The sequence below is a fragment of the Ursus arctos genome, unplaced genomic scaffold (assembly GCF_023065955.2).
Source record: "Ursus arctos isolate Adak ecotype North America unplaced genomic scaffold, UrsArc2.0 scaffold_25, whole genome shotgun sequence".
In the NCBI taxonomy this organism is placed as follows: Eukaryota; Metazoa; Chordata; class Mammalia; order Carnivora; family Ursidae; genus Ursus; species Ursus arctos.
The window spans coordinates 27,036,006-27,060,898 of NW_026622930.1; the positions used below are offsets into that span (position 1 = coordinate 27,036,006).

A 24,893-nucleotide genomic window follows, 5' to 3' on the forward strand; every position below is an offset into this window, starting at 1 on the left:
CGTCGGGGCTCCCTGCCTTGGAGGCTGCAAGCGTAGCAGCAGCGGCCGGGCAGCGGCGGGACGCGTCGGGGTGTGCTGGAATGTACGTCGGTGCCGCGGAGACTCCCGACGTGGGACGTCTAGAGGTTGAATGGTGCAGTTCCTAGCAGCAGCTTCCTGCCGGCCTGTAATTACAGCGTGATTGCACAGTCAGGCATTGTTGGCGTGGATGTTTATACACAGGCTATTGTGCAAGACCGTGGTGGCTGCGAACAAAACGCAGATTTGCATTGCAAATACCCAGGACAGATCTGGGCTTGAGCTGCAAGTCACCAAGTTCTTTCTGGCCTTTCACCTTAGCTAGGTGATTTATTTCCTTGCCTCTCCCTTAACCTCGGACAACTTGCCAAACACTAGAGAAGTGAAGTAGACCCAGGAGGGCAGGATCCCTCCACTCCCACCTTAGGCAGCCTGAAGACTATCCCAGGAACTGTACCCTTATTTGTGTCTGTAGAAAATGTGGGATGACGTCAGCAGGAAAAGGAGATGGGAGATGGCTATCAACCTCCCTAAACGGGAAAGCAGTTTGAATTAGCAAAATTGCACGGTGGCTGGAGTGGGGCCTCGTTGCAAAGAGGACACGTCAGACTTGTGTGACTGAGCTGGCGAGCTAGACTTTGAGCCTTGAAGTGTCAGCTGCAGAAACTTAGTAGGTGGGTCCTAATTCCTTTATTGTGTTCTGGGCAAAGGGAAAAGTGCTGGGGCTTGGAGACTGTGTGTCTGTGATGGTGTCTGGGGTGGGCGGGATGGGGGTGGGGGTGGGGAGTGCCCCCCCCAGGAGTGACTCAAGTATTTTGTCCAGAGATCCCCAGGCCCATGTCCTGAGCCAGGCCTGCAGCACAGAGAAGGGTGGGGGGTCCTCATACCTACTGAGCTTCTGTGCTGCAGGGAGGGAGCCAAGCCTGCAAGTGTGGAAAACAGGCAAACACGTTCTCCTCGAGGGCCTCCGATGTGGCTAACTGTAGTGGAGGGATTTAAAACACAGTCAGAAAGCGTGTGCAGGGTACAGGCAGGGCCATTCTGCTCCACCCCATGTCTCAACCTGCTCTCTCCTAGAAACAGAGTGGCCTAGGTGGAAGATTCTCATGGGACAGCACTCAGCCCCGCACCATGGGGGTGCTGTGTGACTCTGTGGCACCATCCCACAGTGCTTGGGCAGAGCCTCTCTGTTCAGAGTGGCAGGGACGGACCTCCCTGGCACCCTGCAGCTTCCCCATGCCTGGCCTTCTCCCCAGCCAAGTAACTGAGTTTCACCTGGAGGAAACATGCTGTTTTGCAGCCTCGTGCCAATTGCGTGTCATGGGCACAGTGACAATTTGCCAAACCAAAGCATTAGGGCATAGTCCCTGGCAGTCACCTATGTGCTTCCAGAGACTTGAGGAAAAACATATGAAATCAGCACACTTCTAGGAAGTCTGGGATATACAGGCACAGCCGGCACAGGGGACTGAGGTTTCGAGCAGAAACACCACTATGGTGGGAGTTCCTGCGCTGCACCGCCTTCTGTTCCGGGTATCTCTGGGTTTTTACGGAACTTGACTGTCAAGGTTCTGGTGAGCTGCATCCCCTGACCTGGTTGCTTTCGTAAGGACCTGCTGGTGCCCAGCACCAGCCTTGACGGCCAGAGGAGGGGAGCATTCCCTTATGACCTCAAAGAAAAGACAGCTTTGAGTCTCGGTGCTTCCTGTTGATTTAGAACCTGCAGAGACCTAAATGGGGTAAGACCCTCCCTTAGCGAGGCAGGAGAGCGGAGGAGAGGGGCCCCCTGTAAAGGCCAGAGACAGAAGGAAGGAGATTCCCTGGAGTTGTGGCCCCACCAGGAGCCGTTGCCTGTCCACGTCTTCAGTTCAGCCTGGCTAATTTTGGTGCCTAACTCAGGCCCTTCTCCTGGCTTGCTCAGTTTTGCCTCGGCGTTCATAGAGCTTGCCCTGCAGTTGTCCACAGCCCAGGGCAAGACCGGAAACAACCCTGACTTCCTCTCCCACCTTATGTAAATGCTGATTGATGGCCCGAAGTTGCTGCCCAGTTCATGGCCCCTGAGCTGCCCTCGTGCCTCGCCATGCACAATGAGGAACAATATTGAAAAAGCACTGACTCAGATTTTACAAATCATTTTGCTTCAAGAGGAGAAACCATTGGAGGTAACTAGCCATCGTAGCAACCCTGTCATAAACCCCAAAGTGCCACTGAGAGAGGCCGATGAAAAAGTCCCCCGCAAGCCGGTGGTCTCGAATGAAGCCTTTTACGCTCCCCAGGCCCCGAGAAGTATATTTCTGTTCGTCCGCCTCCTCCCAGCTGCCTCACTCCCTACACCACAATCCAGTGTTCTAACACCACAACTAACCTCCAAAAAAGGAGGCAGAACACCCCCAGCTAAAAGAGGGCGTGCCAGACTCTCAAGAAAGTGCCGCAGTTTTCCAGATGCCTGGCAGTTCTGTGCTACACATTCGTTTCCTTCTTTAAAATGTTCTCCCCTTCATTTCTCGTACTCACTGAAGCATCTCTTTGTGAGACCCTTAGGCCATTTTTTTTTCCTCGTCTACATGACACAGGGCTTTGCTTTACGACTTTCTGCATCAAGTGCTACTTGAAATATACACAGGGCTTTGCATAAGACTGGGATAAAGAGCTCTCTGTAATGTCACTTAAAATGCCTGGTTGCAAGGGTCACCCTCTTGCTCAGCAACCTTCAATGGCTCCCCGCTGTCTGCACGGTAAGGATCCAGCTTCTAGGCTGGCAGTCAGGGCCTTCCACACAGGGGTCTGGCCTCCGCCGCTCTCCTGCCCTAGCCCTCTGCTCCGACCCAGTGACCCACTCTGTGTGTTTGTCCAAACTGACTGTGGCAAGCATTCCTACCACTGACGCTTCCCCGGAAGCCTGGAATGCCTTTTTCTTCTGTTCTGCTTGGTTCAGTGTTGCTTTCCCTCCAGCCCTGTTTATGTTCCCCTCTTTAAAAACTTTCCCTGTCCCATCCTGTGGTAACATTCACCTGGGCCCTGTACTGAAGAAAACCTAAAAACCTGGACTAAAGGATTTTTAACATTTCTTTTGGGCTTCAATCATACACTTCATTCAGCTTCTTTTTTTTTTTTTTTTAAGATTTTTAAAATTTATTTATTTTAGAGAGAGAGTACGAGCGTGAGGAAGGAGAGGGGCAGAGGGAGAGAGACAAGCAGACTCCATGCTGAGCATGGAGCCTGACACAGGGCTCTATCTCAGGACCCTGAGATCATGACCTGAGCAGAAATCAAGAGTCGGACACTCAACCAACTGAGCCACCCAGGTGCCCCACCTTCATCCAGCTTCTTAAATATGCCTTTGGGTGGACCACTGTTACCATTTTTCAACTGAACTGGAAGGCCCTGTTTTAAACGTATTTGTATCTCCAGGCCTGGTGCCCTAACTCGTAGCAAGTCCCAGTAACTATTTGGTGATGATGATGATGACAATAAAATGGCAATAGCTGTCCAATATCGTCTGCTTGTGTGTAGACACACGCAGCCACGCCAAGCACCAAGGACCGTGGTTCCTGGTCTATATTCTGAACATTTGCCCAGCCTCGCCTCCTGCCGGTTAGCCTCTCTGGTGCCTCCTGGTTTTGCACTTCATCGTTCTGTTCCATTTTCAGCACTTCTTCCTCATGGGCGCCAGATGGTATCTGTCCAGCTTCCACACTGGCTCCTCCTTGTCCTGATTTGAGCCCAGTTGACCTGCCCCACAATGTCCTGTGCCTGGGCACTGGCTCTCTGGGGAGAGCCTCCGTCATCTGTGTTGGCCTGTCCTTCCAAGGGAACCAGTCTGATAGGAGGTAGGGCCAACTCTCAGGCAAGACTTTGGAGGAAGACAAAGAGGTGCTTCCTGGTTTGTTGCAGGTTTGTCTTGCCCAAAGAGGCATTGAACCTACAAAGCTAGGCTAAACATAAAACTGAGTCTCTGAGAGATCCTGGCTAAACCCTACCATTGGCCTTGACTGGGAGGATTCTTTCCACCAGTTCTCATGCTGTTAATCTCAGCTTTACCATATTAGCTAGATTCTTTCTTTTTGAATTGAGATATAATTCACATAACATAAAATGTACCCTATAAAATAGATTCCTAAAAAAATTTGTTTGATTTATTTTTTTAAAGATTTTACTTTTAAGTAATCTCTACACCCATCATGGGGCTCGAATTCACAACCCCAAGATCAAGGGTCACATGCTCTACCAACCGAGCCAGCCAGGTGCCCCCCAAATTTTGTTTTATTTAAAAATAAAATCTGGTAGATTCTCCCCCCCCCATTTTCTATTTAAAAAGGTAATATATAAATAAGGTTCAAAATACAAAAGAGGTAAGTTATATAGTATAAAGTAAGTCTCAAAAGTCATTTCAACATTAGACAGGAGATTACTATACGTATTATGCCCACACATACAAATGCAATAGAATTAGAAAAACAAATACTATTTTAACCTTGAAGGAAGGAAGACCTTCTTAAGAAAGATACAAAGCCGAAGCCATAAGAAAATATTGATAGATCTGATAACATGAAATTTTCAAAAAATAAATTTCCCGTTCTCTAATGTTCCCCCACGTCCTCAATCCTTCAGTGTCCCTGTTTTAGGCAACTACGATTTGTCATTTTTCAGCCATGCTTCCAGAGGTAGTCTCTGCAGATTGAAGAAAATCTGAAAATATAAGCAAATTCTGGCATACTATACACAGGGCTCTGCAGTCTATGTTTTTCACTTAGCGTATCTTGGAGATTATCCTATGACAATGCATGTAGACTGCCTCATGTTTTCCACTGGCTAGATGGTATTCCCCGGTATGAAAATGCCATCATTTATGTAACTAGTCTCCTTCTGAAGAGCATTTGGGCTGCTTCCTGTCTTTCTCGACTATACACAATGTTTCAGTTAATATGTTGAGTGGACTTTGAATTGAAAATTCTTGAAGAACATATATGAGTGAAACTGGGATTTACATAGAAAACTATTTCCGAGAAGTCATGCATAAACTGCATTTAATAAAACAATAATTTCTAGAATCTGCGGTTTCACTAAGTAATCAACTTTATTTATTTTAAGATTTTATTTTTAAGTAATCGCTACACCCAGCATGGGGCTCGAACCCACAATCCTGAGATCAAGAGTTGCACGCTCCACCGACTGAGCCAGCCAGGCGCCCCTAAACCATCAACTTTTAGAGTTGACTAGGACCACAGGGACTCTTTTCATCCACCCCTGTTTTATAATAACTGCAGTAACAGCATCTCAGAGAATCCTGAGATCAAGAACTTAAAGCTGGGAAGGGCACTCTTAGTAACTCTCATTTTGAACTAAGGTTCAGAGAGGAAAAGTGACTTCTCTAGGGTGACACAGCTGTTGCATGGAAGGGTCGGGGCACAAACCCCACATTCCTTTTCCTTTTGCCATCGCTGCATGGATCATCTTAGTCACCATAATCATTAGTTCCAGCATGTCTGTTTATAAGCCAAGGATTCTGTCTCTTCAGTTTCCTTAAGGCAGTTCACAAAGATGTAAAGAGAAGAAACTTGGGGCGCCTGGGCGGCTCAGTAGGTTAAGCATCTGCCTTTGGCTCAGGTCGTGATCCCAGAGTCCTGGGACTCAATCCCAGGATCGAGCCCCTAAGCCCCGCGGCAGGCTCCCTGCTCAGCAGGGAGTCTGCTTCTCCCTCTCCCTCTGCTCCCTCCTCATGCTCTCTCTCTTGCTCACTCTGTCTCAAATAAACAAATAAAATCTTAATAAAGAAAAAAATTTAAAAAATAAAAAGGAGAAACTTACAAACAACAAACAAGGGGGGAGCGGAGGGGGAGGTCTTTAAGAAGAGAGTGCAATGCTTTTTCAATAGACTTCTTACCATTTTATTATCTCATTACAATCTTCATTGATCTTAATTGCTATCACCCTGTTGAGTCCCTAAAAACTCCTAACCAGGCTCAGTTGGCCAATGATTACTTAGTATTTTCTAAGCACGGGACGTGGGTTGGGCAACACGGAGGAGATGGAGAAATCCTCTCAGTTCCTAAGATCCCGGTCGTCTCATGAGGGACCCAGGAGAAGACCCAGGAACACACTTTCCTCTGCCCTAAGGCACTAGCCCTCTGTCCACGTTCCTCTGTCCCCTTCCCAGTCTCCCTGTCGCAGGCCACTGTAAGGGCCCACACGGGATCTTCCACGAGTCTGTCTGCTTCCTCTGTGGCTTCCCAAGAGCAGGTGTTCTGTGACAACTGAGGAGCCAACGGCCACTCCCCAGCCCCACTCCCACTTGCTCTAGACGTGGTGAAAAGCTCAGAATTTCCTCTGCCATTTCCCCAGGGAGGCTGTGCTGAGCCACCCAGCTGGCATTTAGGATCTGACTTGCCCAGTGACAGAGAAAAAGAAAACCGGCCGGAGCGGCCGTGGGAACCCTGCCCAGCGTGGCTTACGGAGTACTTTCCCTCGCGTTCTTGATTCTTTCACTTGCTCATGCAACATGCATTTATTGAATCCCTACTGTGTGCTTTGGGCTAGGTACTGGGAGTACAAAGATCAAGATTCAGTCTCCCCCTTCAAGGTGCTCACAGTCTGTGAGGGAGACAGACATGAGCAAAAGCTAAGGACAGTTAGTGGCATGGATGTCAGTGTGAATGTGTTCGGGGGTCTGCTGAGGGACTGGTCACTTCTGCCAGGCCAGAGGAGACAGGAGTGTTAAGAAAGGTCCAGGGTGGCCCCAGTGCCTTGCCTGGTGCTTGTGCTCAGTGAATGCTGTGGAATGAATGAATGAGAGGCTTCCCAGATGACCTGATTTTGAGCGGAGTTCTAAGAAACGAGTAGGTGTCCACCAGGTGGCAAAGAGAATCAGGGCATTCTCGACACGGGGAGCAGCTCAGGCAAGTGGAGTAGAGGTGTGACACGGCATGGGACACTCTGGGAACTGTAAGCAATGGGGTGTGAGGGAGCACTGGTGGGAGAGAGTGCTGAAAGGGAGAGCAGGCAGGGGCCGGCTCTCACGCCAGCCATTTGTGTCGGCTAAGAGGTTTGGACCTTACTGTGAGCGCAGTGGGAGCCATAGAGGATTGTGGGGGGAGGGGAGGGGAGATTGATTTTGTTTTTGAAAGATCATTCAGCTGAGATGTGGAGGATTGACTAGAGATGGGGGAAGAGGGGCAGCAAAGAGACCAGTGAAGAGGTCACTGCAGTCCCTGGGCAAGATGGAGAAGTCTGAGCCAGACCATGGGGAAGGGAGGAACTGGGTTGGGAAGGCATTAAGGGAGTTGGGTAACAGGCCTTGAGGACCAACCAAATGTAGAGAGCACGGGAGGTGTCAGCGTATTTGCTCAGGTTTCTACTTGAGACACAGGAAGCACAGATTTTAGGGGAGAGACAATGAGTCTAATTTCAAACATGCTGAGTTGGAAGCACATCCAGCTCATGAGATGGGACATCGGAGAGAGAGACGTCTCATGGGTAGTTGGGCATACGGGTCCAGGCAGGTGATCCCCCAAGAGATGGCAATGGGGGATGTTGTCCTTCGGTGATCCCTAGCCAAGCCATCCCAAATAAACATTATTTAAGTTAAAATGATGACTCGCTGGGGCACCCAAGCGGCTCAGTCAGTTAAGCTCCTGACTCTTGATTTTGGCTCAGGTCACAATCCCAGGGTCCTGAGACCGAGCTCCGTGGCCGGCTCCTCACTCAGCGGGGAGTCTGCTTCTCTCCTTCTCCCTCTCCCTCTGCCCCTCCTCTCTCGAGCTCTCTGTCTCTCAAATAAATAAATAAATCTTGTTTAAGAAATGATGACGTACCATGCAGCTGCAGCTTCAAGACAAATTCCAAACAAACTCGAGTACCTCCCTTGAGCCCCTCTGTCCATCAGACCTTCTGGAACAGACGTTTGGGGATCCCAGAACATAGATGGCAGTTGGAGATAGGGAAGCTGATGGCATCACCCATGAAGAGCATACAGTAGAAGGTGAGGGGATCACCATTTAAGAGGTGCAGTGTGAAGGAATCAGCAGTAGAGACTGGGCAGGAAAGAATGGTGAGGAAGGAAGAACCCCGGGAGAGCATGGTGTCCTAGAAGCTGAAGGAGGGGGGAGCTTTGCATTTTGTGAAAACAGGGACCAGGATTTTGTGCACCTAGTATGGCATGTGGCACATGGAAACTTCTCCCTTAAGTATTTGTTAAACTGAGTTGAAATTGATCAACTGTTGATCATTGGGAAAAGAAGGATTGACCTAGGAATTAGGGGGCTACTGGGGCTTTGCCATGGGGTCTTCTCGTTTAATTTCACCTCCTTGTGAAATAGGTGGTGCAGTTATCACCTGCCCCAGGACTGAAGTGGCACGTGCAAGTTCTAGAAGCCAGGTTTCCTGGCTCCACGTCCATCTTTCCCTGAGTAGGTAGCGAAATAGGAAAGAGTCCAAGGGAGTGGCCATGCCTTTAATTTCTGATAGTAATGCCCCAAACCAGTAGAACCAGGGACAGGGAGGTCGTTATATCCAGCATTTATGGCATTTGTCCGTCTTTGTGATGAATAGGTGGCTGCAGTCCTCTCAGGTGTGTGTGTATTTAAATTAGACTGCCTTCACAGAGGACAAGATAGACACTTGAGTGTAGGTGTCATCTTGGGGGGCCAGAGGAACCATTATGGAGGTAAAAGGACGCGGTGGGGTAGTCCAGGCCTTAGGACCCTGACTAAATTAAGGAGGAAAGGAATGCATCGGGACGATCCATCGTGGCTCACTGAACGCATGAAGAGCAAGGGCTCCGACATCCATCAGGACCGTGGGGAGCTGGGTGGCTGCACCAGAGTGAACGTGGTAACGCTTTTGGCCTCCCATCTCTGCCACCAGCGGACCCTGGATGCTGCTGCCCCCTCCAGAATGAGTTCTGAACGCTCCCTGCTTCTCTGTGCCGCTCACTCCAGAGGCGGAACCCTGGTCAGGACCTGGTTGTCCAGCTCAGGTCACACGCCCATGTTCTCCCTGCTGGGGGTCCTGAAGAAGGAGGCTGTGGAGGTTAGAGCCTCCCTAGCAGCAGGTGGTGCTCTGCCTCCCACCAGGGCTCTCCGTGCCCGACGCCTGCAAGTGGACATGGGAGAAGGAGACGCAGCATCCCCCTTAGGCTACTGAACATATCTACATCGTGATCGTAATCTTTTTTGACATTTTTCTGAAACTTTTAGCCTCCAGCTAAACTGCAGGATTCTTATATGCTCTGGAGAGCTAAGCGTTTCATTAGCAATTGGATTTCTGCTCTGGAATCTGAATGATTCCAGTGGAAAAGAGAGGTCATCCGGCGTCTGGATGCTCCCTGCACATTTGATTCTACTTGGAAAACGTGATCGCTGCCTCGTGAGGACAGAATCCAAGGCTTGGCTCTCTCGAGCTAACAGCTTGAATTCTGCTTCTCCTCTGGGGTTGGGCAAGACTCTTAGGGCCATGAGGTGTTCCAGAGGTCCTACCTTGCTTTTCAGACTGGAGGTTGGAGTTCTGGCTTCAGGCTTGGTTGTGGGATGATTGAGGTCCCTGGTGCCCCAGCGGTCCAAGGCAACAGGATGGACACCTCTCCAGTTCTGAGGATGTCAAACTTGTTGAGATGTTCTACCCAGTATCCTGCCTGGGAGACAGAGCTCAAGGAGTGAGACCTTGGCTGCCTGGGGCTGTCAGCATCTACGGTCACATTCCTGCCCAGTTTCCTCATCCACGCAACGAGAGGGCGTTGGGTTAGGTGAGCTCTGGTTCCCTTCTTACCCTCCAGTCCTCTGGTTATAGTTCTTTGAAGCAAGGACACCTTGACTGAAATCTTGATCGTTCAGTTCTAATAGCCTTAGACAAAGGATTTAATTTCCTTTAAAAAGAAGTAGAAAAATGTGGTTTTGAACGTACTGGACTCAGGCTGGGGTGACTGCCAGCGTGGCAAGAGTCTTTCCCCCTGGTCCCTACAAGTGGGAGCTGCTGTTTCCACGAAGCTGGGCGTGTCATGGGCTAGCTTCTTACAGCCTGGACTGGAGGCGATCCCTGAGGCACGGTCTGCTCGCCCGTCTGGGGTCAGGATGGCCCTCGAGAAGGACAAGCAGGGGTGATCCTGGCCCGGACTCTGGCACAACTTATACTGACTCATTTGTTTTTGCCCCCGTGACATGAAATCGTGTTAAAGGCAGCACTGAAATGGAAAAGAAATCTTGAAGGACTTGGTTATTTTACTAAAACACAGCTTTGCTTACCTCCCGCCTCTTAAAATCCTCCGCGAGCTGCCCAGGTCCTGCAGGAGAAAGCTCACAGTTCTCAGAATGGCAAGCAAGGCCCTCTTCAGAGGCCCGGTGCACCTTCCCACCTCTTCCCCTGCCACCGCCCCTTCCCCAATATGGCCCGTGTTCTCTCCGCTCCTGTCTGCCTCGTGTATGGTTGCTCCCTCTCACTGGAATGCCCTCCCTGCCCTTTTCCTCCCAGCAGAGGCCCACAGGAGCCGCCAGACGTCACCTGCTTCCCTGCTGCCTTCCTGACCCTCCCCCCTAGCGTCTCTGCCATGGGACTTACCCACTGTAGGGGCCTGGCTCCTCGCCAGTGCAGAACTGTGCCTGGCACACTGTAGGTGTCCCATGATGGGACTGGAAGGGCAGCCTTTGGGGACGGGAGGGAGCAGTGGGCAGGCCCAGGACCTGGCCTGGACCAGGTGGACACGTGTGGTGGGTGAACGGTTTGTTTGCGTGGCAGCCCTCCCTATGCATCTGTTGGTGGAGCCGCTGTCTTAGTGGCTTTGCTGTGTCTCTGAGCCTGCCAGGTGAGCCCCGGTCTATGAAGATGTTACTAATTCATAGGAAAATGTTGATGAATTTTGGTGAAAAAGTGGTTTCTGTTTGAGTGGGCAAAATTGCACATACACTTGAGTGCATAAAAACTGATCACACTGGCCGTAGTGTAAATTGGCATAAGGTAAATACTGGATTTAGGTCAAGTGGCAATGAATAGAGTATTTTGTGTGTTTGAAATTGCTTTAGAAATAAATATACTTAAAAAAAAAAGATCTTAACATATCAAAGACTTTGGATCTGGGTGGGAAGCCCAGGGGGAGGGACCTCCAAGCCTCCCATCTGTTCCCACCAGGAAGACAGAACTGTTGCGTCTTATCAGCCACCTGCACTGCGGGGGCTGGAGAGTTCAGATTGGCTCACTGAGTCTTTTAGTGATAGAAGGCCTGACTTCACAGGCTGGTTCATTGTATAACTGCAGGGCTCCCAGCGTGCACTCTGCCTGGTACGGGTGACGTCCAAGTGGCCTCAGAGCCCCAGATGATTGCTCATACCTGGTTTTCCAGGGAACCAGCCCCTTGAGTACGTGTGGCCCTGAGGCCAGCCTCCCGCTCACCTCCAGGCTGCCTGCCGGGTCCTGGGGGGCCTTAGCCACAGGGGGAGGCAACCTGTTCTCTCTTGAAAATTCCGATGGGCAGCCTCGAGGGTGTTTGCACACTCACCTGTGGCCCTGCGTAACCCAGGTAGAGCCCTAGTGAGTCAGCGTCTTGGGTGTTTGCTGTATTGTACATATTTATTATAGGACTGAAACTGAGTTGCTCTTTATTGCTAGCCTCGGAAAGCCCCCCACATTGATCCAGTCTGCCTCTACCTGCTTAGCAGTCAGGGCCCTGCGAACCCCCATCTTGCCATGAGCTCTGCTGGGACTTGCAACTGTAGGTGTGGCCTTGTGGCTGAGCAGCTGACCCTCTTCTGACCACTTTCTCATATCTCTGGCATCTCGGAAGCTTGGGACGCCCAGCGAGTAGCCTTCTCACCGTCCACCCCCCTCTGGTGTTGCCTCCCCATGTGTGTGTAGCCTGTTTTTCTTACTGGGGCACTTTCTTGACATGTGGAGTGTCTGTGTGGAGGGCCCTTGATCATCCTTTTCCCGTGACCAGTGTGGTTCGGGGCAGGCCGTGGAGACTCCTCGGAGTTGTTAGGAGTCCTGAGGTGAGTGGGAGCCGGAGAGCCCTGGGCCGGCCTTGTGCAGGCAGGTTGGAACCTGCTGAAACAGAAGCCACGGCCGCAGTGCGTGTGTGTGTTTGTGCGCGCGCGTGTGGAGAGATGTCGGGCCCTGCTGGGGCCCTGGTTATCTCAAACACCTGTCTGAGGAAGCCAAATTCCAGAACTGTCGAAGGTTTGGCGTTTCTTTGTTCTGACTGAGCTCAGACTGAAATGGGCCGTTGTGGCTAGAGGTTTGCCAGGGTCAGGGAGAAATTGGAAAGCATGTGGGCTCAGGGCTTACCTGGATACTCATGAGGGGTACTGAGGCCAGTTTCACATCTTCCATGATGTGTTTGGAGGCGGGGCGGGGGTGGGGGAAATATCCATGTGCTTCCCTGGAATATTCCTAGATGCCGGGTCCCATCCCCACTGCATACAGCGACCTCTAGCCTGCTCTCAGGGGATCGTTGCTGGTGGTGTGCATATGAACTACCACAGTCTCAGTAACACGCTGTCTTCCTGAGCCCAGGACCCAGCAATAACTGCACCTCTCAGTTCCCTAATTTAGAGACCACGTGCGTGCCCCAGGGCTGTCAGCAGCTAGATTTCTTGAAGCTTGAAACACATTTCCATAGAAACAATGCTATAAATGGTGGTTGGGTTCCTAGGCTAGCCCACAGAGAGCCCTGGTATCACCTCTGAAGTTGCTGAAATAAGGTATTAGTAAAATTGAGAGCGAAAATGCAGCAGCGAGATCTAGCACCCAGGACGTTAGAGGTTAAATGGTGTGGGTTTTATTTGTGTAACTTTGTTTCTTCAGCGAGAGGAGCCGTCCTGCTAAGGGAAGCTCTGGGGCCATCCTCCTGCCCACAGGCACAGCCCTGTCCCTCCCAGCTTACATCCCTCCTTGCTCCCTCCTCAGGCCAGGAGCCTGGGCTCACCGGCTTCCTGGGAGCTGGGCTGGGTATCTGTATGGTGAGGAAATCCTGTTCAGTGGCCCTGACATTATTATCATCATCGTCATTGTTATTTAAACTATCACCATTTATTTAGAGCAAACATTACACCTTAGCAATTTATGCTGTTCGGGATTCTCTTCTGATTGCTGCTAATGTTCCTGTGGATGCTGTAACCTAGCTGGTAAGTCCACCTTTACTATTTCTTTGTGCTGATTTTGTCACATAGCATGATCAAATGTTTTCATCAGACCGTTTCCACGTGCCAGTCCCTTGCAGGTTTCATCCTGTTACTCTACCGTACCGTAACCTGAATGGGTTTCAGTTTTGGGGGTCTGTAGATAGGTGCTATGAGCATCATTTGTAAAAACTCCTTTGTGATGGTATTTTAGATTATTTTCATGGAATGTGGTCTCCCAACCATAGTGACCCGATCAAGGTCTTCAACTCTTGCAACACAGTGCCAAATCACATTCTAGAAAGGTTTGCACAGTTGAGAGTGGCACAGCAATGTCTCCTGATGGTCCTGCCATCAGCAGTTTTCTTGTTTAATGTATTTACTTATTTGCACGTGGACTCGAGGCCATAATGGGGCCTTAATGGGGTTCTAATTTGCATGTCTTAAATTGCTGCTGAGACTGGGCATTCTTCCCCCTGATGATTTACTGTTTTCTCATGTGTCTAACTGCATTCATCTCCTGTGTTCATCTTCTGTCACTTCCATCTGTCTCCTAAAACCACTTTCCTATCAAGAGCCACAATGTCCTACCTTCCTCCCTCCCTCCCTCCTGGGTGGGGCCCCACCCGTGGCCTGGGCTAACCCTTCTCCACACCTGCGTGGCTCACCCCCTCACTGGCTGGGACAGGTGCTCTGGGTGTGGAGGGAGGGGAAGGGAAGGACAGGGACAGACACTGGGGGCCCAGTGATGGAAGTCAAAGGGTAGGTGTGAGGCGGGGGCTTGCCTGAGTGGTTCCAAAATGGGCTCCTAAAGTGACTTCTTTGTGGGGGGGGGGACTGCTGGGGAGGTTCTGGGAGGAGCCGCACAAGATGTTAGGGCGGGAGAGGGCATTGGAGTTCATCTAAGGGTCATGCACTCGAAGGCCCATAGGGAACAGGAGCATTCTCAGTAAGAGACGTTGGCTGGGTAGATGAAAACAGGTGAGATGTAAGTGGCCAGGGAAGCAGTGGAAAATTGGGGTGTGGGAGTCCCACCACAGTGCGGCTCTGGTCGTGCGGCTGTTCTGTCATAATGCTACTCCCCTCCTGGGGCTTCTCTGCTCCACCTCCAAGAAGGAGGGCTCAGTGTGGCCAGTGCTCCAGTTTTTTTCATGACAAACCAGAAATACTGATTATTTATTTATTTATTTATTTGAGAGAAGGAGAGAGAGCAGGGGGAGGGGCAGAGGGAGAGAGAGTCCCAAGCAGACTCTGAGCTGAGCCCAGAGCCTGACACAGGGTTTGATCTCACAACCCCGAGGTCATGATCCCAAGATCACGACAACTGTGCCACACAGGTGCCCCTGGAAATCCTGATTTTTAGTTTAAATCTCCTGATTAAAAAAAAAAAATGTTGATAGTGAATTTAATTCATTTCAAATCAAACACAATATATGGGTGAAATAAAATGTATCTGGGGATGAGAATGGATTGTGAGCCTCCAGTCTGGGACTCCTCATTATGCAGAGTCCTTACTGGGAAAACACAAGCTCAGGGAGGTATCCTCATATAGCAGAGAGAGGGACTCGGAGAGGCCAGTGATTGAGTTCCATCTGTATGACCTTGGAAGGGGTGTTTAACCGTTTTCAACCTCGGCTTCCTTATCTGTACAATGGGGATCGTGGCTTCCTCTCAGGGTGCTGGGTGGACCCAGTGGGCTCACATCACATCAAGCACCAAGACCTTCAATAAATGTGTTGATAGGTCCTACGTGGGACCATCCAGAAAACTAGAGGAAGAACCAGGCTTAGAACTTTGCTCTCCTGACTCCCACCCTGTCCAGAGCCTGTTCCACACCACGTTGGCCTGCATCCATGGTAGTTTCTGGAAGTGTCTGGAACAGGGGTCCTTCTGATCCCTGGGAAATTGCAAGTCACTGTGTGAAAGCTTGATTGCCCAACGGCTACTGAGCACAGGCAATGGAGTGTCTCATCTCTGTGGCCTTTGTCTTGCAAGCTCCAGAACCCAGGGGATTGAGCCTCGGTAGTGGTGGTGGTGGTAGTAGTAATAGTAATAGTAGTAGGAGTCGTAGTGGTAACAGTGGTAGGAGTGGAAGCAGTAGTATTGAACCTAAGACGCCAGTAATTATCAGTTGCACCATTATCTTATGTACAACTAAGAAAGAGAAAATGCTGCTGGTTAAACCATGACATGCTCTATTGATTGTAAGGTGCATCCTGATTTCAGAGAGGTTAAAAGTGCATTTGGAATGGAAGAAATCGTAATGAAAGCAGTGATGATAATAATAATAATGTTACATCTTATTGCTTGCCTCAGATTTTCACATATATTATTTTATTTGTGCATTTATCAACAAACATACTGAGCACCCACCACGTGTAGACACCACGGATGCAAGGTGACTAAGATCTAGGCTGTGCTCTGATCCTAGTAAGGAGAGAGCTCAATAAGCAGAACAATGTATCAGGATGGAGGAAAGATGAACAGGGGCTGACACGGGAGTTCCTTAGGAGCAGGGACAGAGGCAGGGAGGGGTGCCTGGGATTGACTCAGGAAGTGCTCTGAGGGGGAAGGGGTGAAGGAAGCAGGGTAGGGCTGCGGAGGAAGCTATGCAGAAGAAGGATGTGCTGCGGCTGGAGCTAGCTAGCTTCAGCCAGACCCCACAGGGATCCCCGAAGTATGAAATACACCATCACAGAATGGGTTCCACCTTGAGACGAGGGGGCTGAACTTTCAGACCCATCCCGTTGCCCCAACCCCTAATCAGTCATTGGCTCTAGTGCCGTCTGCCAGCAAAGGCTCCCTTTGAAAAGGGGCAGCTGTGAGCCCTTAGTAGCAACACAGTAGCTGGGGGATGGTGCACCAGTCTGATAAAGGAGATCCAGGAGGGCTCCAGCAGTATATACTCCAGTGGACTTCCTCTGCTTGCAGTGGTCAAGGAAGGCTTCCTGGAAGAGTTGCCATTGAGCTCAAGTCTGATGGGAGACTAGGCATATGGGTTTACCTGTGGGTGAAGGTGGGGGGAGGAGGAGCATGTGTGAACAAGCAGGCATCTTGAGGAACTTCAGCTCCTTTGGCTGTGTGGCCCTGGGGCTGGGAAGTAGGACAGAGCCGGTCATGCCTGAAGTGTCCACACCTAATAGTTTGGCTAACGGCTCAGCCTTTTGCAGAAGAATGCTGGGAACTATCGAAAAGGGATGTGATCGCTCTGATGGCAATGAGGATGGTAAGTGTGCAAGACTAGAAGCAAGAGGATCAATCAGGAGATGAGAAAAAAGATGATAGCCAACACTTACAGAAGACTTCATGTGTGCCAGGTACTGTTAAGCTCTTGTCTCCATTTTGCAGATGAGAAAATCAAGCGGTTAAGTAATTCGCTCAAGGTCGTCAAGCTAGCATGAGCCAAGATTTGGATTTCGGTCTCAGCTTTTGCTCTTAACCTGTACACTTCCATGAACACGAATTTGGGATTCTAGTCCATGACCTATCAGTATTTGTTTTCATTTAAAAATAATGTTTTAAAGCATGCCCCATTGCATACACTGGATCTTGTGGGTCCTGTTCCTCCTGGCCCACGGCCACAAGGTCGGAAAGCTGAGCTCCATCAAACAGCCAGTAACGGAGTCTGTCTGGGGCTGGTTCTGCAGGGGGCATGGAACCGTGCTGAAAGGAGGCCTTTGGGAAGCTGGCAGCCTTGGCTCTGTGAAGAAAGGGTGCTTCTGTCCCCATGGCCCTGCTGGCCCGCCCTCCCTGGCAGCCACACCTGTTTTGTCCTTCCCCCTACACCCAGCCAGACGTCGCTCCCAGAGTGACAGCAGCAACTGGGACATCTGCAGAAGCTCCCTCGCAGGCCTGACAAAGGCCCTAACAACCTAGCACGGGCCTGTAAGAAAGGGAGGTGGAGGCAAGGGTAGGTGGGAGGGCCAAAGGATGCAGACAGCTGTGGGCTGGTGTGGCAGGCATGGCCCTGCCCCTGAACAGGTGAAGTAAATGTGAACGGAGGAGGAGGGTCTCCTGGGTTTTCAGTGGTAAAAGAGAAGACAGTGCAGGGACTTCTTGGCACATGGTGGCTTAACTTAATGGCTGGGGTGGTTTTGAGCTCCCTGCCCCCTCAGAAAGGACATGACAAAAAGTGGTGAGGAGAAGCCATGGCCATCAAGAGTGTCCCTCCTCAGGCTGGTGGGTGACACTGTGGAAGAAGTGGGTGGAAAGGACACGAAGAGAGACTGGGAGGGGAGCCTTGGAAGGACACCCAGATGGAACTCCGTGTCGGGGTTGGAAAGAGTCTGGGCGAGCCCAGCAAAGGGTCAACAGAGGCTGATGGGGATGGACCCAGGGGTCTTTAGGGGGAAAAAGATCTTGCCTGGACTAGGTTCTTGAAAGGAAGACGCTAGTTTTAGGAGAAGGGGATATAGGCTAAAATAGTAAGAATAGGAACAGTTGTAACCCCTTAAGTGTACCTAGCATGATTCCGTCATAGAGCAGTTTTGTGCCCCTGGAATTCTCCCAAGCCCCTAGAAGGTGTGTGTTCGCTCATTGTCCATGTAACAAATTCGTTACATCTGTTACAGGCCAAAAAGTGAGGCTCAGAGGTGTCAGCTTTCCTAAGATCACAGAGGGTGTTAGCTGCAGTTAGGCAGGACCCAGACTCTGTCCTGGTTCACTGTTTCTTTCCACAACTTCTCTTTCTTCTGTTGAAATTGTAGAAAATGAGGTTTAGAGGCAGTACCTTTATTCTGCAAAGGGAAAAGACAACGGGGACACGAGGAACCCTGTACTGTCGATTTGTGATTTCCCGACTGTATTTGTTCCTCAGTTCCCCAGACTCCAGTAAAGGTTGCTTATTTGCTGAAACACACCGTGTGTGCTGGCCTCCATGGAAAGATCCTGACAGAGAAGGGACAATGGAAAAAGGGCAGGAATGCAGGCCTGGGGCATGGGGGGGGAGAAAACCCCTGTTTAAATAGTGACTGATGGCAGCAGAAAGTTAATGGAGGTGGGTGTGCAGTTAGGGAGGACCTGGCCTCCCTGGAAGCTTTTTTTTTTTTCCTTCTCTTAATAACACCTTTATTGGAATATAATTCAATACTACAAAATTCACCCTCGGAAGCTTTTTAATGGTCTTGGGTTGTCCCAGAAGCGGACACTGCTGATGGACACTCGGGGCAGTGATGGGTCACTCGGAGCCAAGTCCAGAGAGCTGGTGCCGTCCCAGGAAGCCTCTCTAAGGCCATTTTCTGCCCTCATCGGGACCCAGAGTTTGGAAGCCTGTGAAGGGTGCTTTGCCTGCTGGAGTGTTTCTCAGCAGACACACTCCCTGGAGCTCTGTGCTCCTCTCTCCCCTGCCATTTGTAAAGGTCGAGAAGAGCCGGGGGGGAAGGTCCCTGGAACATCTTTTTCTTTTTCTTTTTTTCTTTTTCTTTTTCTTTTTCTTTTCCTTCAAAGGGCACCCTTCTCAGCTGCCCCAGAGACTAGAGCTTCTAAAACCAAAACTTTCACTTCACATGTCAGTGATTCTGCACTGTCATATCTGCAGCCAAACTGACCTCCAGGGCCTTCTGGGAAGAGCTGCAGCTGTCTGCACACATCCTCATCTGCCTGCCAGTGGGAGGCAGACTTCTCCTGGGGGCGGGGGGGGGGGGGGGGGGAGCATCGGACACAGTCTTGAGCACGCACACGTGCCCCCTTCCTTCCTCTCTGCTTTCTGAAATGGCCTGAGTCTGGAAGTTGAGTTGGGGTGAAGGGATGTGCTGTTCCAAGATGAGCAGAACTCCTCCAGGTCACTGACTTCTGTTTCCCAGGCACCCCTGCCACCTTCCCCCACTCCTTGTGCAGCTTCCTGGGCCAGGCCCAGCAGCCCGGTGTGGACAGGGAGGAAGTCCTGGCCGGACGAGGCTGAGTGAGGAGTGCCCTTTGGAGTGGCTCCCACTCGTTCCCTGGAGGTTGGGCCCTGGCTCCATGGTGGCAGGCTCTTCTAGGAATGTGCTTCCCAGCTGGGTTTTCTGGTTGGTTGGGAACATCCCTGGGCTGGTCTGCCCTGGCTCTCAGGGGCTTGCTCCGGGCTGGCTTGAGGCCAGATCTCGGGGTTAGGCCCTGGGGGGGGATGGGGAGGACAGGATGACCAGAGGCCTGCAGAGGAAACCTGGCAGCAGTGGGCACTGGATACCAAGTGGCTTTGCTTTTGCTTCCACTTGGATGAGGTGTCGGCAGGAATGAAGAAATCAGACAAATGGAAAAAAACCAAAAAGGCTTTACATCGAACCTCTGCCGGGAGTCCTGAGAGTCTCATCTCTACTTGGGGGCCGGGCCTGCATGCCTGAGCGCCCCAGTCCCTCAGCTGCTCACTGTCTTCCTCTGGGGGAGCTGGGAAGAGGAACAGAGAAGTGACAAATGATTGGCTTACCCTGTGATCTTGCGCAAGTCACTTAACCTATTTGAACCTCCGTGTGCTCGTCCATAAGACTAGGGGGATAGCACATGTGGGGTTGTTAAGTAGGCTGTGTGTGGGGACGTGCTTGGAGAACCGTCAGGAACAATACTGTCATAGCAGATGCTAAATCCGAGAGCCTGGGCTTTTCTTTGTTGGAGGTGGTTTCCCTGCTCCTCCATTCACTTTTTACAATCACGGAATCCTGGATTTTAAACTGGAAGGGATTGTAAGAGGTCATCTGGTCCAGTCCCCTGGCATAATTATCTCTATTCCGAAGACAAGACTGTTTTAGGTTGTCCTTCTTCTGCCATATCTGTTCTACCCTGGTACAATAAGTCCGCTTCCTCCTGGGTGAGGTGTGAGCTCCAGCCAGCAAAGGGGTGGAAGAGGACGAGACCGTGGTGGTCCTCAGGTGCAAGGGTGGGCCTCTGTCATCTGCTCCCCAGGGGCAAGGGCCCTTGCCCTGCAGGCTCAGAGGGTCTGTGAGAATCCCATTCCACTGCCTCTCCGCTTCTCCCCAAGAAAGCAAGAGATGCACTTGCTTCTCAGCACTGGCCACAGGGGAAAGCAGCTGCCAGGACACAGTGTTTTTTTTTCCTTCAAAGGCAAACCTCCTTCTGACCCATCTCTTTGGGAAAAACAAAAACCAAAAACAAATGGAAAGAACCTCCCCTGGACTTTCTCCTGGCCCCAGAGCTTCACTGAATGTGGGGGCCAGCGAGAACTTCCTGAGCAGAAATGCCTCCCATGTTCCCTCCCTGCCAGGCCAGGAGGCATGGCGGCGGGAGTGGGGGGAGGGGGTGAGGAGGGAGGGGAGGGGAACTGTGGGCTTGCAGTGAAAAGCTGCCCCAACACTGCCTTCAGTTGCTAGAATTAAACCCGGGAGCTTTTCATCACCTCAGTAACTGGGTCTTTCATAGGGGCTGGGACGTTTCTCAACAACCTTTACACCACCAGGATGCTGCTGAGCCAAAAGTGAAACTTGGGGAAACTTAATAAAGTGCCTTAGAGAGGACTGTGCATGATTTACCGTATCCAAAACCAGGGTTCTCTTTGTGGAAGAAAGCGACTTGTGTCCTCCCCAACACCACATACACACTTTCCTGGCAGGCCCGATGGGTTTCCAAGCATTTCGTCACCGTCTCCTTCTGACCTTGGTGTGAAAGGAACGAGCCGCGTGGCCTGTCGGTTCCAGCAAAGCCATTGGGGGCGCCGGCCTGGGCTGAGGGAGGAGGGCGACCCACTCAGGAGTGGAGGTGAGGTCTGCTGGAAATCCCCAGCCCGGACAGCCGCCCGAGGTTTAAAGACGCCTTCTCCGGCCTTATTTGGTCGCAGGAAGTGGGCGGCGCCAGGCCTGCTGGCTGTGCGGCCGACCCGAGACAGTTGTGCTGATGAAGTGGTGGGGCTGGTTCCTGCTCGCCGCCGAGCCGCGCGCGCCGGCCGGCCGCTGGGCGCTCCGCGCTCCCAGCCCGGAGTTGTGCAATCCTTTGTAGCACGCCAGAGAGTCCTCCTCCTTCGCTGTTGCCTCTCGCCCTCTCTCTCTCTCTCTTTTTTTTTTTCAAGCTGTGAGCTCAACCGATGAGTCAGAGCAGTGCAATCCTGACACTGCATCGCAGGACTGGGGGTGACACGGAGGGAGGGAGAGCGATCGCGAGGCAGACACCGCGGGCGCGGGGTGCGCCGAGGCTCCTGCGCCGCAAGCGAGGGGTGACAGCCCGCGCGTCCCGCCCGGGCCCCGCCAGCAAACTTCCCAGCCTTGGGAGGCGCGGGCTGGCGGAAGCCCTGCGAGCGCCGCGGGGAGGCGGAGGCGCCTGTTTGTTTTTAAAATCCGGGAGTGCGTGCAGGCGGCTGGAGCCTGGGAGGCGACCGAAGGCGGCGGCCCGCGGCGGAAGGGGGACAGCCGATGCTGGAGCTCGGGCAGGAGCGGGGTAAGTGGAGCGCCCGGCCGGCGGCCGAGGCCTGCACGCGACGAGGCGCAGCCCGCCCTGGCGGCGGCGGCCCAGGGACCCGGGGCTGCGCGCAGGCGGTGGCGGCCGGGCGCGCGGGCTGCAGCTCTGCAGGCGCGGCCCGGAGCGCGGGCGCGGGGCTGCGGGGGGCGCGGCGCGTCAACTTCTGCGGCCTGGGCGGCCGGGGCGGGGTGTGCGTGTGTACGTGCGTTCGCCGCCCCGCAGCCCGCGCCTCCGCGGCCCGCACCGCCAGCCCGCAGCTGCGTGTGCCGCGCCAGCCCGCCGTGTTTGTGCAGCTACGCAGCTCGCGCGCGGCCCCCGCCCACCCGGGCGCGGCCGGGGCAGGAAAACCTTCCCGAGCCGCCCGGCCCGCCGTGGCGTCGGCTCGGGAATACGGCTGCTCCTCCACCGGAGAGAAACGTGGTGTCGGCGGGGACCGGCTTGCGTGACCGAGCCCAGGCCCCGGAGGCGTCGGGAGGGGCTCGCGCGAGCTGCGGGAACTTGGCGCGGGAGCCCCTTCCCCCGGTCCTGCCAGTGTGCACGGCAAAGTGGACAAGGAAACTGTGCCCGCGCCGGGAGTTTGGGGGACAGACGTGCAGGGGCGGCAGGGAGCTGGGGCAAGAGCAGCCAAGGCCTAAACTGGAGAGCTTGGGGCGGGCGGGCCGGCCGGCCTCACCCCGCGCACCGCTGGCGCACCTCAGACCTGTCATCCTTCTCGCCCGCCCCCGCACGCCCGCGCCTTTGCGGCCTGCCCAGCTCTCCGCGCGCCTCACCGCGTGCTGTGTTTGTGGGTGCCCGTCCGGAGCTCGGGGGCCCGGGTTTTGTCTGGACCCTGCACATGGCCGGCTTGGTGGAGGTAGTCATACTACCCTCCCAACTCACGCTTCCAGGAGCGTGTGCACCAGGTTGCCCCCCTGGAGGCCCCCCCACCCAAGCCTCTGGCTACGGGCCTGGTGCCGCCCTGGGATTTTCAAGCCTCAGCCCCCGGGAAGGCAGACGTGGAGGAAGTACCTGCCTCCTGCCAAAGTGGAGGCCACTGGCTATTCCAGCCCAGCCTCCAGAGCAAGCTGCTGGAAAGATGAAAGGGGAAGTTACTCGCCCCATTTAAAACTTTGTTGGTCACAACTTTGGTGGCTACTTCCTGCTTCCACCATCCCACATCGGATCAGTGTGCCAGCCTGTGGAGCCTGGCTCCGGGGCCGGTGGGACGGGAGGAGAGCTGGCTGGCGGTGGCCGAGTATGGAGGCCGCCGCGGCACGTGTGTGCAGGGGATCCCTGTTGGCAGTTGTGGCTGGGGGGAGGGGAGGTCTGGCTTGCTTCAGCAGGGGGCGCCTGGCCTGGTGGCGGCCTGGAGGGCTGGCCTCTTCTTGTCCCTGCAGCTTCAGGATTGAGACTGGAAGCCTGGTGAAGGTGGAGGGACTGCAGTTCTGAGGAGAAGGCTCTCTTCCCCTGTGGGGCCCAGGCTGAGGAGAGAAAACCACCTGTCCTGCTCCAGAACCTCCCAGAGATGGTGTGGCACATGATCAGAGAAATGCACCCCTTCCACGGGCAGTTAGATGACTTCAAGACAAAGGGAGAAAGGAGAAACCTTCCCAGGTTGAAGAATTTATGGGTCCTCTTTTTCCTACTGCTCTGGACAGTGAATAATATGGGTGTAAACATTCAATTACTGTGATAAACCATCTCATTGCTTGGTCCTGGCCCAGTCTCCATTCTAATTGGATTGGCCTCTGGTTGGTTACTCTGGTATGAGTAACTCCTAGGGCACAAAAGGGTGAAGAACCTAGAGGGTGCCCCCCACCCCCACCATACAGCTTGCTCTGGGACAGTCTGCCCACTGCCCGCTGTGGCTTTTCCAGGTGCCAGGCAGAACCCTCAGCTCACCCTAGGAAAGGGTGCCCTGGAATGCCCATGGGGTTGAGAGTTCAACTTTTAAATATGGGATTTAAAAATAACCCAGTTATTTAGCCCAATGGGCTGCTGCTTTTAATAAATGAGGAAAAAAGGCGATATGCAGTTACAGATTCAGTTAAGGGCTGCCCGTGCCTGTAGAACCCATGGAAGGGCTACCCTATGGAGCCAGGAGAAGAGAGGAGTGGGAGAAGGGTGGGGTGGGGGTTGCATCTGGGGCATAGTATCTTGGAAGGGGAATGGGCCAGTCTGGGAATCTGGCCTTGATGGGCCCTTTCTTGCAGCTGGGTCTCCCAGAAGGAAACCTTGCTCACGGAGGAGTGGGGATGGCCACAAGTAGCTGGGAGATTCCTGCTGATCCTTTTAGGCCTGTTTCAAATGACACTTCTTTGGAGACATCTCAGCCTTCTTAACACTCATTTCCGCCTTATGTAGTCATTTGTGTATGTATCATACTGTGGGGCTCAAAACATAAACTCAGAGATAGAGTCTCTGAATGTCCTGTGCACGGTCGCAGTGAGGATTCTGTATGTGAAATGCCGAAAGTACATTTCAGGTTTACCATAACCTCTGCCCTAATGTATGTTCTGTATTGTTCCCACAATGCCTGGCTTCTAGTGGGTGTTTAGTATATATTAGTTGAACAAATGAATGAAAGATCTCCTGCAGAAATATGTGGACCTGCATGGGGTGGGCCCAGTGAGTCTCGCCGCTGGGATCATACTGCGCCATTGGTTTTAAGAGGGTCAGTCCACGAGTGAGTGTGGTGCTGGCAAGCCCAGTTTCTTGGCCCTGGTCACCCTTCCGGAGAGCTGGAGAATGTGTCTGGTCGTTCTGACCCCAGAGGGACCTCTGGGTGAAAGAGTGTGAAGCCTCCTGCCTGGGAATCTGCTAACCTGGGCATTTCCTTTGGCGAGGCCAAATTGGCATCCTTTCTGCGTGCGTGCGCGTGTGTGTATGCACGTGTGTATTAGTATAGAAGCAGCCTGGGGGGCTCCATTCTTCCCTGACTCACCACAGGCTACAGGAAATGGAGCCAGGGGTTGCATCCCGATGGAGGGGTTGCTCCTGCCCGGTGGAGCAGAGACCCTATGGGCCTGAAGTAAATAAACTGCACACAGGGCTGGAGCCAGGTGGAATGTGCTGAAATTCCCAGGTCTTACTTAAGGGATCTGCATTTGCAATTCGAGGCAACGTTCAGGATACCCTGAGACTGTGAGCTCATTTTATGAATCAGAAGCATTACAGCATAACTTTGGTGTCGGAAACTGCTATTTGGAATCCAGATCACCCTCCCTGCACCCTACCACACGCACACTTACAGGGGCTCTCACAGTCACACACTTGGGAGTGATAACAGTTAGTGGGGTATCAGGTCAGATTCCGGAGCCATCCAGCAAAACGTGTCCATGCCCACTTCCGCCCCCAAACTCAGAACACCATTCCTGGATAGTGTGTGGACAGCAACCTGGGCAGTGACTATGAAGG

The 24,893-nt window shown here is 52.6% G+C and overlaps 1 protein-coding gene across 4 annotated transcripts in view; it reads left to right on the forward strand.

Annotated features, from left to right (window-relative positions):
- Positions 1-24,893, forward strand: part of MIDEAS (mitotic deacetylase associated SANT domain protein) — a 62,775-nt gene that overhangs the window by 1,040 nt on the left and 36,842 nt on the right. Inside the window, exon 1 of one of the 4 annotated variants that reach the window (XM_026519538.4) lies at positions 817-21,476. The exons of the other annotated variants lie outside the window; for them this stretch is intronic. The gene's annotated coding sequence lies outside the window, so the exon portion shown is untranslated. Of the gene's footprint in view, positions 1-816; positions 21,477-24,893 lie in introns of those variants that run through there. 4 annotated transcript variants of the gene reach the window in all.